Here is a 14,009-nt window from a genome sequence, read left to right as displayed (position 1 = left end):
AGGAAGGAAGGAAGGAAGGAAGGAAGGGAAGGAAAGAGGGACGGAGAGAGGGAGGGAGGGAGTGAGGGAGGGAAGGAGAAGTCCATCCTGATACAAGAGGCACACAAAGTACGACACAACCAGAAAAGAAACACCGTGGGTCATATTACAGTAAAAACACTGATTGTACAGAACAAAGAAAACACGTTGAAAACAGCAAGAGAGAAGAGTCAATTCACATACAAGGGCAGTGGCACCACAGTAACTGCTGAGGTTTCAATTCAAACATGAAAGATCCCAACTGTCAATCTAATACACCCACAAAACCGCCATGACTGAAGGTGAATGACAAAAGCAGGTGAAAGGAGCTCATGACCAAGCCAGCCCTACAGAGGTCACTGCAAGGAAGACTTCAGTGTGACAAACTAAAGGAGGAAACCAAAACTGTTGAAACAAACTAAACAAGAGGATGGAGAAAGTCTACAAAAGTGTAAAATCAACAAAAGTAAGGAAACAATACAAATCTGTACTGGCTTACGTGTGTCTTAGGACAACTTTACACAAACTTAGTCATCTAAAAAGAGGGAATTTAATTTAAAAAATGTCTCCATAAGATCAGACTGTAGGGCAAGTCTGTAGGCTATTTTCTTAATTAGTATTTGGTGGGAAAAAGCCAAGGTCATGGGTGGTGCCAGTGATAGGCTGGTGGTCCCGGATTCTATAAGAAAACAGGCTGAACAAGCTATGGGAAGCAAACCAGTAAGCAGCACTCCTCCACGGCTTCTGCATCAGCCCCTGCCTCCAGGTTCCTGTTCTGTATGAGTTCTATTCTGACTTCCTTCCATGATGAACAGTAATAAGGAAGTGTAAGCCAAATAAATGATTTTTGGTCATGGTGTTTCATCACAGCAATAGAAATAATCCTAAGACAACACCTTTCAATAATAATTCTGAGTATCAGTGGTCTCAGTTCACCTATTAAAAGACACAAACTAGATGTTTAGAAAGAAAACAAAATATCCATTTTGCTGCCTCTGAGAAACATACCTATAATCAAAGATATACACTACTATAGGGTTTATATTCCAAACAAATGAAACCAGTTGCTGTCCTAATATCAGACAAAACAGACTTCAAACCAAACGTGTCAGGAGAGGTAAAGGGAGGTAAATAATAATAAATGTTACTTCATTCTGATCAAGAGAATAATCCAGCAAGCAGAAACTATAATTATAAATATATACACACAAGAAATAAGCAGATCCAATTTTGTAAAGCAAGCATTGCTAGATTTCACCCCAACACAGTAACAGTGTTGACTTCAATACTCACCATTCACTATTAGACAGAACATCCATACAAAAATTGAGTCAAGAAAAAGGAAGTAAAAGATATGTCAGATGAAATGGACCTAGGAAACCTTTATAGCACTTTCCCCAAACACTAACAAATAGACATTTTCTCAGCAGCTCACAGAACTTCTAAAATAAGGCATATACTATGATGTAAAACAAATCTCAACAAATTCAGGAAAACTGAAGCAATGTCTCACTTTCTACCTAATCATGATGACATAAAGCTATAAATCAACAGCACGGGAAACTACAGTAAATACACAGATCCATGTAGATTCAGCAACGAGTGGGTCTTTGAAGAAACCAAAAAGAAAAAATTTTAAATCCTAGAAGAAAATGAAAACACAGTTACCTGAACCTGTGGGTTATAGTGAAAGCAATCTTAAGAAGGATTTCAGAAAATCCTTTACATTTCAGAAAGCAGAGATCTTAACTAGACAAACATTAAGGAACTGTGGGAAAAGAATAAAGCAATCCCCAGAGCATCAGACTGATGGAAATAAATAAGACCAGAACAGAAATTAATGAAGTAGAAATAAACCAAAAACAATAAAGAGAATCAATGCAACAAAAACCTGGGTCTGTGAAAAGATAAACAAAATTAATATACCTTTAACCAAGTTAACCAAAGAAACAAAGAAGATTCAACCTAATATAATTAGGGGTGAAAAGGGAGAGATTGCAATAGACACAGAGGAAATTCAGAGGATCAAGAGATCCTTAAAAAAAATTCCACTAAATTGGAAAAATCTGAACGAACTGGATGGATTTCTAGATGTATTTGACCTACCACAATTAAACCAATATAAAACAAACAGATGCAAAACTACCAATGAGATAGAAGCAGTAATTAAAAATCTGCCATCAAGGCCTGAGCCGGCAGAGAACACAAATGGCTCCCCCACTGCCCAGACTTCTTGGTTTGGGGAGGGGGGCTGCACATTCAACCAGAACTGGCTTGATCCTGTTCTTTCCAGGCCTGAGTCAGCGGAAGACACAGATGCCTACCCGCCCCCATCCCCCAGACTTCTTGGTCACCCTTGTACCAAGGACTGCCTGAGGTGTCTAGACCTGGGCAAGCGAGAAGAGAAAAAACTGCTTTTCTTCAGTTCCACGCCATTCCTGTGTCTATGGCGAGCAGGACTCAACCAAGCACCAACCTGTGACCCAACCAAGAGCCCTGGTACCAGGTGGTTGGGCACCATTATGGTGAGTGGCTAGAGGACGGGAAATGGGGGAGAGACAGAAGGGTCCGTGGGCTGGGGAGAGAGGCGCATCTGAAGAGAGGAGAGTGGTGAGGGACAGGCTGATGTGAATGGCCTGCTTGCCACCAGAGTCCAAGGTGGTGTCCAGGTCTTTAGACTATTGTTAGGTCTTTGTCTGAGGCCCTGAAACAGCCAAGGGGAGCTGTGTTGATGTCTGTGGTTCCTATCATCACTGAGGGCAGTGTGAAGGCCTGTAGTCTGGGCTACTGCCTAGGGCCATGTTGGTGTCCAAGGGCCATATTGTCATAACATAAGAAAGGAAGAAACACTTTCAACTCCTTCTTACAAAGTCAGACACCCAAACCAGATAAAGACCCAACAAAAAAGGAGAATGATAGGCCAGTCTCACCATGATCTAGGAGGCTCCATTCTGGGGATGCAGAGATAGTTCAACATATGTAAATCAATAAGGGCAATTTATTACATAAATATATCCAAGGACAGGAACTACATGATCATTTTATTAGGAGCATTAAAGGCCTTTCACAAAATCCAGCATCCCTTTATGACAAACCCTGGAGAAACAAGGGATAGAGAAAATACATGTCAAACAAATGAAGGATAAGTACGGCAAACCAAAGCCAAAATCATAGGGAATGGAGAAAAAGCTGAAGCACTCCCACAGAACAAGACAAGGCTGTGGGTGTCTGCTTTTGCCTCTCCTGTTCAACAGTGCTTGACATCTTAGCTAGAGCAACAGGACAAGAGAAGGAAATAAGAGGTACACACATAGCAAAGGAAGCTGTCAAAGCATTTCTGTTTGCAGGTGGCATGGTTCTACACATGACAGACACCAAAGACTCCACCAGGAGACCCCCAAAGCTAATGAATACTTTTAGCAATGTGGCAGGTTACAAAATTACCATCAGTAGTTTTCCTACACACTGAAGACAGACTGAGAAGGAAATCAGGGGAACTATACCATTCACACAAACATTGAGAAATCAAGTTGGCACTACCAGGAAGCTTCCTCCCCAGACTAGCTTTCATAGTACCAGAACGTTGATTGGGAAGAAAAGTCATCAACTGTCTTACCCATCTATGAATGCTACACTAATGATCGTACAGAAAGATGTGCCCACAGAAACAAGAGTGACATAAATTATGGGGGTAACCAACCACTTCCTGATTGAACATCAGGTCTACTTCACAAGAGAAAACACATGTGTGGTACTATAAATCTGCTCAAGAACCAAATGGTTGGAGAACTCATAGGCACCAATAGGAAAAATCCCTATTATTATTTTACCAAATGGACATAGTATCAAACTATCGTCTAAATTGGTACAGATTGGAAAAATTTCTGTGTTCAGAAGTCAGTGGCTAATGCAGAAACTCACAACTGGCCAAAGTACGGAGAATAAGTCAGTGGAGAGCTAAGCACAAATGGGAAGCCGTTATCAACTTCTCCCCACAAGGCTCAGAGACCAGAGGTCAGGGAGGATCTTCTAGGCATGCCAGGAGTGCTGCCTTCCTGAACTCACAGTGGCCGGCTCAAGACCAAGCAAGGCAACACCCCAGCTTGCAAGGGGGAGGAATTCTCAAGCCCCCACATAAGAGGAGCTGTGGACAGTTTATGGCTTCTAAGGGTGAATCAGTTTTCTTTAAGGCTGTGGTCCCCGGTGGGTGGACTAATCCTCCAATAGATGGCCCCAATCCCACGAGTATATGGATAGCAAAAATTGGACTCAGTGAGTTACAATTCTGAGGGAAAAATAACAAAGACAAGAATTAGGGAGATTTGGGAGGGGAGTGAAGGTGGGCACAGACACCCTAAAATATTCTCCTCTGCTCTCTGTCCATTGCTCCCATAGGAAGAAATCTAACCTTTGCCACTGAGGAGGAATTCAGAGTCTAAGCAGGCCAAGACACAGAACAAGAATCTGAAACAGCCCAAGCAGTTAGCTCAGAACATCCTTACCAAGGTGGTGAGGCGGAGCGGCATTTTCTGTCGGCCATATCCTCCCGCCCACACAGAACAAGGAATTAGTCTAACCAGCTGGAATTTCCACTTCCCTGCCCCTCCGGATTGCTCATTTCCTGTATCCCAACAATGCATTCTGGGATAGAAAAAAAATCGCTGAAGGGCAGCAGCTCTGTGGCTCCCTCTAGTGGTGCGACTGAACCACAGAAAAGTTCAGTTACCAATGCCAGAAAATGCCCAGGGGAGTAGTACCAGCAACACATGACAGCTTGGTTTAGGTTATAACCCTCCAAAAATAGTTAAGCTTTTAATATTTATATTTATAAAAACAAGTTATAGTAATAACTGTGGTAACTAGAGAGTTTCATAAACATCTAAAAGTCAATAGGTTAAATCAACTAGGGGAGAATACTAAGGGGGAAAACAGATGTATAATGAAGAACAGAGGAGTAAAAAGTGTCCTGGGTTAACATTTCAAAGTCAGTTCATTTGCCAACATGACTTCCCAGAATTACAGAATCTACTTGCTTTCCCAATTGACAAAGCCAGGAGCCTGGTTCACTTAGAGCTAGACTTTGGTGACAAGGCCTTGAGATGGGTTTGTTCTCAGCATTTCTCTCTCCCCTCGCCTACGTGGAAGAGGTGAGAGTAGGGCATTATTACTTCTTAGTTTTAAAGATACTGTTCCTTGAATTTTTCCACTTCCATTTTATGAGAATCTTCTTGCAATCTCATTTTAGAGAGCTCAGATGTGAGCTTCATCAGCTCTGCCTGACTCCACATTGCACCACATGCTCCCTTTTCTTCCCTGGCTCTCCTTTGTGTGCAGCCTCCACCTGAAACCAATTACAAAGGTGGATTTTTACAAATCAGAATACAAGGGACTACTGGGAACTTGAAGACTTGTCAGGTCACTCTCATGACTGAATAGCTCTAAGCATGACAGAAACAGAATACACATTCTGTAAAGAGACACTGAGGAAAATAAGCTGACCAGCAGAAAGGAGGTAAGGGACAAAGGGAGGGCAATGGGTTTTCGGAAAGTGCGACAATGAATTTCAGAATCAACTGTATTAAATGTGACTAGTACATATCTATGATGCATTTTTTGCATGTGCGTGTGTGAGTGAGTGTATGCAAGCATGTGTGTGTGCATGTATGTGTATATGGTATCTGTGGGTGTGGAGTGCTGTACTTTGAAAGCCAACCTTGTCTCAAACTAGACAAGCTGAGTTACAACCTCAGTCAGAAATCACCTTGTGTTAGCTCCTGTGTAATTTCATAATTCCAAAAATAATAAAAGTCAATTCAGAAATTTTAATTACAAATATTGCAACCTAAAAAGGAGCTAACAAGTTTCTGGAGAGGGAGGAGAATCACTGCCTTTAGTTGTGTATCTACTTCTGAGCCCACCAGACTACAACTCACGGTCACACAGAGATGGCTGCGATTAATCACACTGGGTCATGAAACAAATGCTTATCCAGAATTGTGAGAAAGAGATTTATAGGGAGGGAGAAGAATGGACAGGAGTGAGAGAGAGTGGGGGAGACAGTGGTCATCATGCAATGTGTACATGTAAGAAAAAAATAATTTTAGAAGTTAAAAAAATAAGGTAAGTGTGATATGCCTTGGGACTAAAAAGAGATGGAAGCCATAGGGTTCATGGGTGATAATGGATGCCTGCTGATGCTTCAAGAGGTTGTCTAGAAGGGCTTGAAGGCTGATGAAGGGATGACCTTGTGACACAGTGCTGACAGCCAGTCAACATGCAAGCTGAACAAAGAGCCTGGACTTGCTGAATCAAAGATCTGTATCCCGTTTATCCTCCTGTGTGTCAACTGTCATGCAATGCTAAAAACAAATGGCTTCTGGGTTAACACACCCGATCCAGGGAATACGGGGTCTAAAGATGGAACCGTGATGGTGTCTGTAAAACCCCTCATAGCTTACTAAGTAGGTTTAAAGTGTTTCTTAATCCATAATGGGTTCTGAGGTTCTAGAATTCTCACATCAATGTTCTAGAACAACTTCTTAAGAAGCCCAAGTGGTAAAGTTCACCTCTTAAGGATTTGCAAATGTATCTTTTCAAGTTGTACAAATACCAATGGTTTTTACAGGCCAAGTCCGTAAAAGAATCAGCCCTGCAGGGCTGGGCCAAGAGAGACCCAAGCTGCAAAACTAAGAGAGGGCTCTGGATGTTGGTAGTTCTCCAGTGAGGAAGCAGGGGGGAAAAGAACTCAGATACAAAAGTAGATTGTTGTTTTGAAAGGGAAAGACGAGGGGAGGGGAAAGAGAAAGGAAAGAAAGAGCTGAAGAGATGGTTCAACAGTTAAGAGTGTTTGCCCTTAAGCATGGTGACCTGAGTTCCATCCCAAAAACCCCACAAGAACAACAAAAACAGTCAATGCAAATGTCCCTCCACTACTGAGTCTGTATAATGGGTCAATATATCTCTATCTATTGTGACTTAAATAAAATCATTATTGAGGATGCATTAGTTACTTTCCCACTTGCTATTATAAAGTGTCCTGACAAAGGCGACTCAAGGGAGAAAGGATTTGTTTTCCCTCACAGCCTGAAGGTTCAGTTCATCATGACAGAAGGACCCTAAGACGGCTGGTCAAATTGTATCCACAATCAGGATGCCTAGAGCGATGCCCAGCTCACTCTCTGCTTTCTATACAATCTAGTATGCCAGCCCTGGGAAGGGTGCTGTCCCTTTAAGGGAAGGTTTTCCCACTTCAAGGAACCTAACCTACAGGACCCAACCACAACAAGCTCAATAGAGGCCAGTGTCTCCTAGTTTACCCTAAGGCAAAAACGTGGTTCCAAGAAAGACTACAAGCTAAGACCACCCAGGAACAGACCATCCAAAGGAAATTCCTAACATTCCAACCATTGTAGATAGGATTACCTGCCAGTACACGTCCATTGCTTTTCACAAGGACACACCTAGACAAATGTCAGCCAATCACTGGTCCTCAACCTTTGCCTTTATAAAAACCTAACCCCAACTGAGCTCAGGGCTCCCCAGTCACACCAATACCTCGACACACGGAGAGTCCAAGTTGAAACTTGAATAAAATCAAGGCTCTTTGCTTTTCTATAGAGGACTCAGTCTCCTAGCTGGTTTGTAGAGGACTCTGTGATCTGGGCACAATGCAGCCAACGCAGTGCCTCACAGCATGGGCAGAGGGTTATCTCTTAGGGGTTAAAGATCCTACCAAGTTGCTGATGAGTGTTGTTAGAGAGCAACCACTTCATTGGTCCAATGTGGTGTGCAGCTTCCAGGAAGGAAAACACAGGTGCCAAATGTTGTCATTATACTTCTTCTGGCCTTCCCTCTCACCTAGGTATCTTGTCTCTTAAGAAGCAAGCCCTGCCCACTCCCAATCTCCTCCTTCCCTCAGAGGCAGGTATCTCCCACCTCCTCTCCACTTCTTTCTTCTGAAAAGACAACCTCTACCTCTTCCCCTCTATCTCTCTCTCTTTTTCCTCCATAACCCTCTTACCCTTATACCCTTCCCAATACCCACTAAATAAACTCTATACCCAAGCTCTCTCTCTGCATAGCCTAACTGTAATGGTAAAAGTAAAATTGCTGCAGGATCCCTGGGTCCCCGGTGACTGTAACAGCAGAAATGCTGCAGGTCCCCAAGCAGCAGCAGGGGGCCATGTGGCAGCAGGCAGAGGACAGAGGATTCCAAGAGCAGCCAGTCCCAGGCAGGGATGGCAAAGTTCCACGAGTGGCTGCAGCAGGCCACAAGGAGAGACAGACAGATGGGCATGCCACGAGACCATGCTGCAGGTCTCTAAAGGCAGCTGGTCCCAGGCAGGGAGCCATGTGGCAGGTGAGAGTGAGGTTTATTTCGTGAGTTATGGAAGGGAAGGGGGAGAAGGGGAGAAGAACAGAGAGAGAGAAGAAAAAAAAACAAGGAAGAGGGGGAGAAGTGGTGAGAGGCAGAAGCTACCTCTTCAAGAGGGAGGTGGAAAAAGAAGAGACTCAGGCTGCAAGCAGGAAAGAAGTGCTGCCTGTCTCAGGAGAAGGGGGGGTTGTCTTATAAAGAGACAAAACAGATCATTACATTACCTTCTCTTTTAAGGGAATTGGGGCATCAGATTCTCAAGACTGCTTCCTGCTTTTTTGTTCATGTCCGGTGTTTGTGGTATGGAAATGACTGGTGTCTCTTACACCTGTTTAAGGTATTGGCAGAACAGAGGACAAAGTTAAGTTTAGGAAAAAAAAATTTAGGACCAGGGGATTGAAAAGGGTGTATCTGATCTGTTTAAGGTGGATCCTTTAACTCAGCTCCCTAGAACTCACAAGAATTCTTTGGGTTTGTGAAAAAAAAAGTTTTAGACATATGCATTGTATAAACAGTAGCATATTTATGTTAGAATGACTGTGACAGATATTTTACACAATGAAAAATATGGAAGACAACATGAGAGAGAAATTTGATAGCATGCACTTATCCTCACACCTTTATAACTTGCAGGTACACACCTTAATAACTTGTATTTGTAATTTACTGAAATTTATTTGGTGGATTGTCCTTTTAAACTGACAAAACCTCTCAGCTGTCAAACTGCATCAGAGATCTTTGAGAAGGATAAAATCTTACTTGACTTACTGATTAAAAAACAACAGAGAACTTACATGGTTGGCACCTAGAGCTACTCCTCAGGGTCCTCCATGGTCACTGAGGGTCATATTTGTCTCTGCTGTCTAACACAGAGCCTGCCAAGCTCCAGAAGACCCTGTGGGCTAAGAAGTCTGTAGGAAGACAAGCCTACCTTGACCTGAGCAGATAGGCTGTCAATTCTAGCAATTCTGTTCACATCTGTACATCTTAAGTTTAGATGAAAGGCATTTTTTCCAGTTAGCACGTAGCAGTTGATGAAGTGAATTGCAGATGGATGTTGTTCTGTGCCCATCTATCTTCTATCTTCTTTGGAGAAAATAGAGTGCTGCTGCTAGGAGCAAACCTGTCTCTTTTTGTTATAAAAAGTTTTTTAACAATTAAATATTTAAATGCCATATTCCCCAGATCTCTGAGCAGTTGACAGCTGTTTATCAGGTATAGAGTATGGGAGAACTGGGTCTGAGCTTGACTGTACTGGCTCTTAAGAAGTAAGAGTGACACTTGTAAAAAGACAGAAAGAAGAAAGACTGCTTGCAATAGAAGGTTAACAGCAAAACTGACAACAGTATAGAACATCTTAATATATTTTAAATGAGGGTTAGATTAAATATAAATTATTTTTGTAAGAGATTTAAAAGTACATGCCAGTTTAAAATATGAGACTTATTTCTCATTTAACAGTAAACATAGGTGCATTTAAGTTACATGTATAAACACATGCACACAGTGAGCAGGAATTGAGTGAAGTAGATGCTCTTGGTGGGCCCTACCAGAGGCATGCCACTGCATAAAACACACATGCAATAGAGTCAGCAAGAGGAATTTAGAGACAAAAACATAAGTAAACCAGGGTCCTGGCAGGGTATACTTCGGTAAAGATGGCAGGACTTGGTTAACTGATCTGGATATTAGTTAAGATGGTGGTAAAGTCACCTGACCTCAGTCAAAATGGTAGTGGTCACATGTTGCATGGAAAAGCCACAATTTTGAGCTGCATGGAATTTAAGGTTAATAATAAAAGAGACCTAGAGGCATGATCCACCCTCTCTCTAAGCTGCCATGCCACAAGCCACAGTAGGAAGCAAAAGGCTGGAACTGAAAACAGCCGTCTCATGAACCTGACCAATTTTGTTGGCAGAAGTAGTGGCAGGGACAGCTTGAGGAAACTCCTTCCATTTGGCTGTGCGCTGACAGAAAGCTTCTGTGAAAGTGGAGCCAGCGGAAGAGAGGGTAGGAGCAGAAGAAGTAGAACACTAAGGCCTGTGGTTTTAGGGCCTCTAAAAGGCATCCATCCCAGGGGAACAGACAGGGATGGCTTGCTACCCATAGCTGAAACTAAAAACCCACAAAATGGTGACACCACAAGGCCTCCAAAACAAAAACAAAAACAGGCAACACAGCAGGGGAGAAAAGAAAAGACAAGGAAAAAAAGAGAAAGAAAAACAGGGACTCTTGGCCCCCAGTTGAATGCACCACACAGAGTGTGCAGTGCTAGCATTGGAGGACTGACCCTGGGTCAGTCCAGGCCACTCTGAGTGACCTTTCATGGCGAGGGGGAAAAAAGGAAAGGAAAGGAAAAAAAGAAAATGAAAAACTGAGGGACCCTGGGCCCCCAATCAAATGCACTGCACAGAGTGTGCAGTGTTAGGGTCAGTCCAGTTATGATTTTAGCTAAGGGAAGCAATCCAGAGAAGAATGTTAGCAGAGGGCTCAATCATAGCAGAATGGGGCAAACTCACCAATTGAAGCCAGTGTTGTGTGGAGAAATCACACTCAGGCATATGGAACACATGGTTGTTGTGGAAAAAATACCTGGTTCCGGATCCCAATCCCAGGGTTTGGGGCAGGAAAGCCTCTCAAATCTCATGGCACCAATGTAATAGTAAAATTGCTGCAGGATCTCTGGTGGCTGCAGTAGCAGAAATGCTGCAGGACCCTGAGCAGAGGGAGCAAGGCATGTGGCAGAGGACAGCAAGCAGCAGGTCCTGAGAGCAGCCAGTCCCATGCAGGGATGGCACAGTTCCACACGTGGCTGCAACAGGCCATGAGGATAGACAGACAGATGGGCATGCCATGAGACCATGCTGCAGGTGTCCAAAGGCGGCTGGTCCCATGCAGGCAGCCACGTGGCAGGTGAGAGACAGACAGATAAGCATGCCATATAGAGAAAGGCTGAATTTAGTGGGTTATGGAGGGGGAAAGGAGACAGGAAAAGATCAAAGAGTCAGAGAGTGAGAGATGAGAGAGGGAGAGAGAGAGAAGAGAGAGACGGAGAGACAGAAGCTACCTCTTCAAGAGGGAGATGGGGAGTGGGTGTGTCTTGTCTCTTAAAGAGACAGAACATACCATTACAGTATCTGTCTCCCACCCATTGTGGTCTCCCACCCACCAGGGAACCTGCCAAGAATCATAACATTGGTGTATGATTCAGCCAGGCTATCTCTGTATTCCCGCCCTCCAACAGGCACCACTAGGACCACTTTCCAATTTCCTGTGCCCACTTCTTCGCTGCACACTACTACAACTAAATGGTAAGGTCTCCTGCTCCAAGTCAGCTTTCACTGACATTCATCTCTGGCAATTTCCCATGGCTGGGAACTGGGATCTTGTCTCATTTCTTGTCTCAGACTGTAGTCCCTCAGGCCACTTGGAGTGGTCTTGGTCCCCACACTCTGTTCTGACAAACCTTAGTATGGCTTGACCAATCTGTCCAATCCTTGCATTATTTTAGGGATGCCTTGAATATTTTGCTTTTGGGTCTCATCTCTCATCTTTCCATCAACTCTGGGAAATGGCCTATATACTCCTTTATAAGGGCTGAATTATAGAGGCCCATATTTCTACATTGCATGGCAGTCAAAATTCTGAGTGACCTGGCAAGGTACAATTTGTGCCTGCCACACAGAAGGTGGTTGCCTCACCCTTTGATAGTGAGACAAACAGACACCATCCAAAGCAAGGGTCAGGATATGCTAATGTCATTCTCCTCCTTCTGTGTAATTTGGGAGGTTGCCAGGGAAAGAGGTGTAAATCCAGTCTATGTGACAGAGCAGGAAGATAGATAGATAAAAAGACATGACAAAATGGACATAGAAAAGGTGTGGATGTGACCATAATCATTCTCCCCGCTACCATAATGCTAATGAATTTCCCCCTTAGTTTTAAGATAAAAGCTGTTTGGAGAATAAACGTGGGTGATTTCAGGACTTCATGAAGGATCACAGAAAACTCCCTACTGATAAAATCATGTGAGTTATGTCTTTCTTCTCATACTTCCACTCTGGTTTGAGAGATAATTTATGGTCCAGGCTGGTCCTGGACCCCAACACTCTTTAAATACCAACCTAAAGTGACTGCCTACCAGCAGGTCCCAACATGGAAGCTTTCTAATTTCTGTCAGCGAACAGGCAGATTGTAAAGCCATGCTAAACTCTGGATCCTACAGCATATCATCTCAGCAACTTTTAGCATCTCCAGTGCTTCTTGCAACTAGAACAAAGAACAGGGAAAGTTACAACTAGACAAGTACGAGCTTGTCCACCTCATGTTTACATTCCTTCTCAGATTTTATCGAAGTACAGATGGACTCCTTCTCTGCATACTGCCCATAATTACTCTGTGTTATAATTGAAAAGCTAGCAGCAAGAATCTGGTGATTTGTAAAGCCTAATATCACACTATCTGGCTTATCCCAGAAATATTTTACCAGCAATAATGTTAAAACACATCATCAGTTTTGAATTATATTTTATCATACTTAAGTTGAGATGATTGGTAAAATAGTGTAAATTCCATGTGGTAGTAACATATTTTTTTACTTTCAAACATCTTCTCACTGACTTATTGATGATGAAAGTTAACATGATACCTCCCTCAATGCTATCTTATTCACTGTACTGTTGTTGTGAAGAGACACCATGACCATGGCAACCCTTACAAAAGAAAGCATTTAACTAAGAGCTGGCTTAAAGTTTCAGAGGCTTAGTCTGTAAGGATAGCCCAACCCCGTTAGAGGGCCTTGGGCTAATGTTTACATATAAATCTGGTGAGCCTGAGCCCGCTGCTCCTTCTGCTCTCCTGTTCACCGCGGGAACCTCTGGTTCTGTAAGTCTATTTCCCCATTAAAGCTGTATATATTTTTACAATCTGTCTGCATTCATTTACTTGGTGCCCAACATGGGGCTTCACAGTTACCCACTCCAAATTAGAGCCTCTTGGGTGGGGACCGCTAGGAGCCAGTGCCCCCCCCTCCGGAGGCCTCTCCCTCCACGCAGATTGTACCCTCTCAGCACAGCTCCTTTCCGGTCTGCTCTGCCCGACTACGGCGGCAGAAGCAGCTGAGATTCTGAGTCACTGAACATCTGCAGTGACTCGATCTTTCCTGGCACTTGCTAGAAAGTTGGTAAACAGGACCCCTAAAGGGCGACTCACCCTGGTGGTTCAGCAGATAGTTAAATCAGCCCCACACGAGTCTGTGTGCCCCACCCTGCCCGACAGTGGTGCAAGCGCCTCTGTATTCCACCCCCCAGCACCTAGTAGTAAACAGCATGATCAGTACACAACACCACTCCCTGCACGTGACTGCTCTGCGCCCCCTCCCCGTGGATGGCTGAGTCCCGGCCTTGGCTCTGCTCCATTTCCTGGCCCTCCCCCCCCCTGCTGCTTACAGTTAACTTTCAGCTTTGGGTTTTGAGTAAACTTTTCCGCCGGCTCTGACTTAGGCCACGTGGACTCCAGGTGCATTTCGCCACCACTGACAGGAACAGTTATTACAGGTAAAAACTTTTTCTTTTATAAATAAAAATAAAGACTGATTTGACTGAAAATGTCTGAAAAC

General features: G+C 43.6%; 1 pseudogene; it reads right to left on the bottom strand.

Annotated features, from left to right (window-relative positions):
• LOC101982306 overlaps positions 1-14,009 on the bottom strand; it is a 72,051-nt pseudogene that overhangs the window by 21,417 nt on the left and 36,625 nt on the right.

This window comes from Microtus ochrogaster, chromosome 16, assembly GCF_000317375.1.
Source record: "Microtus ochrogaster isolate Prairie Vole_2 chromosome 16, MicOch1.0, whole genome shotgun sequence".
Classification (NCBI taxonomy): Eukaryota; Metazoa; Chordata; class Mammalia; order Rodentia; family Cricetidae; genus Microtus; species Microtus ochrogaster.
The sequence above is the reverse complement of the archived record's forward strand: the minus strand, read 5'-3'. Positions and strand labels throughout refer to the sequence as shown.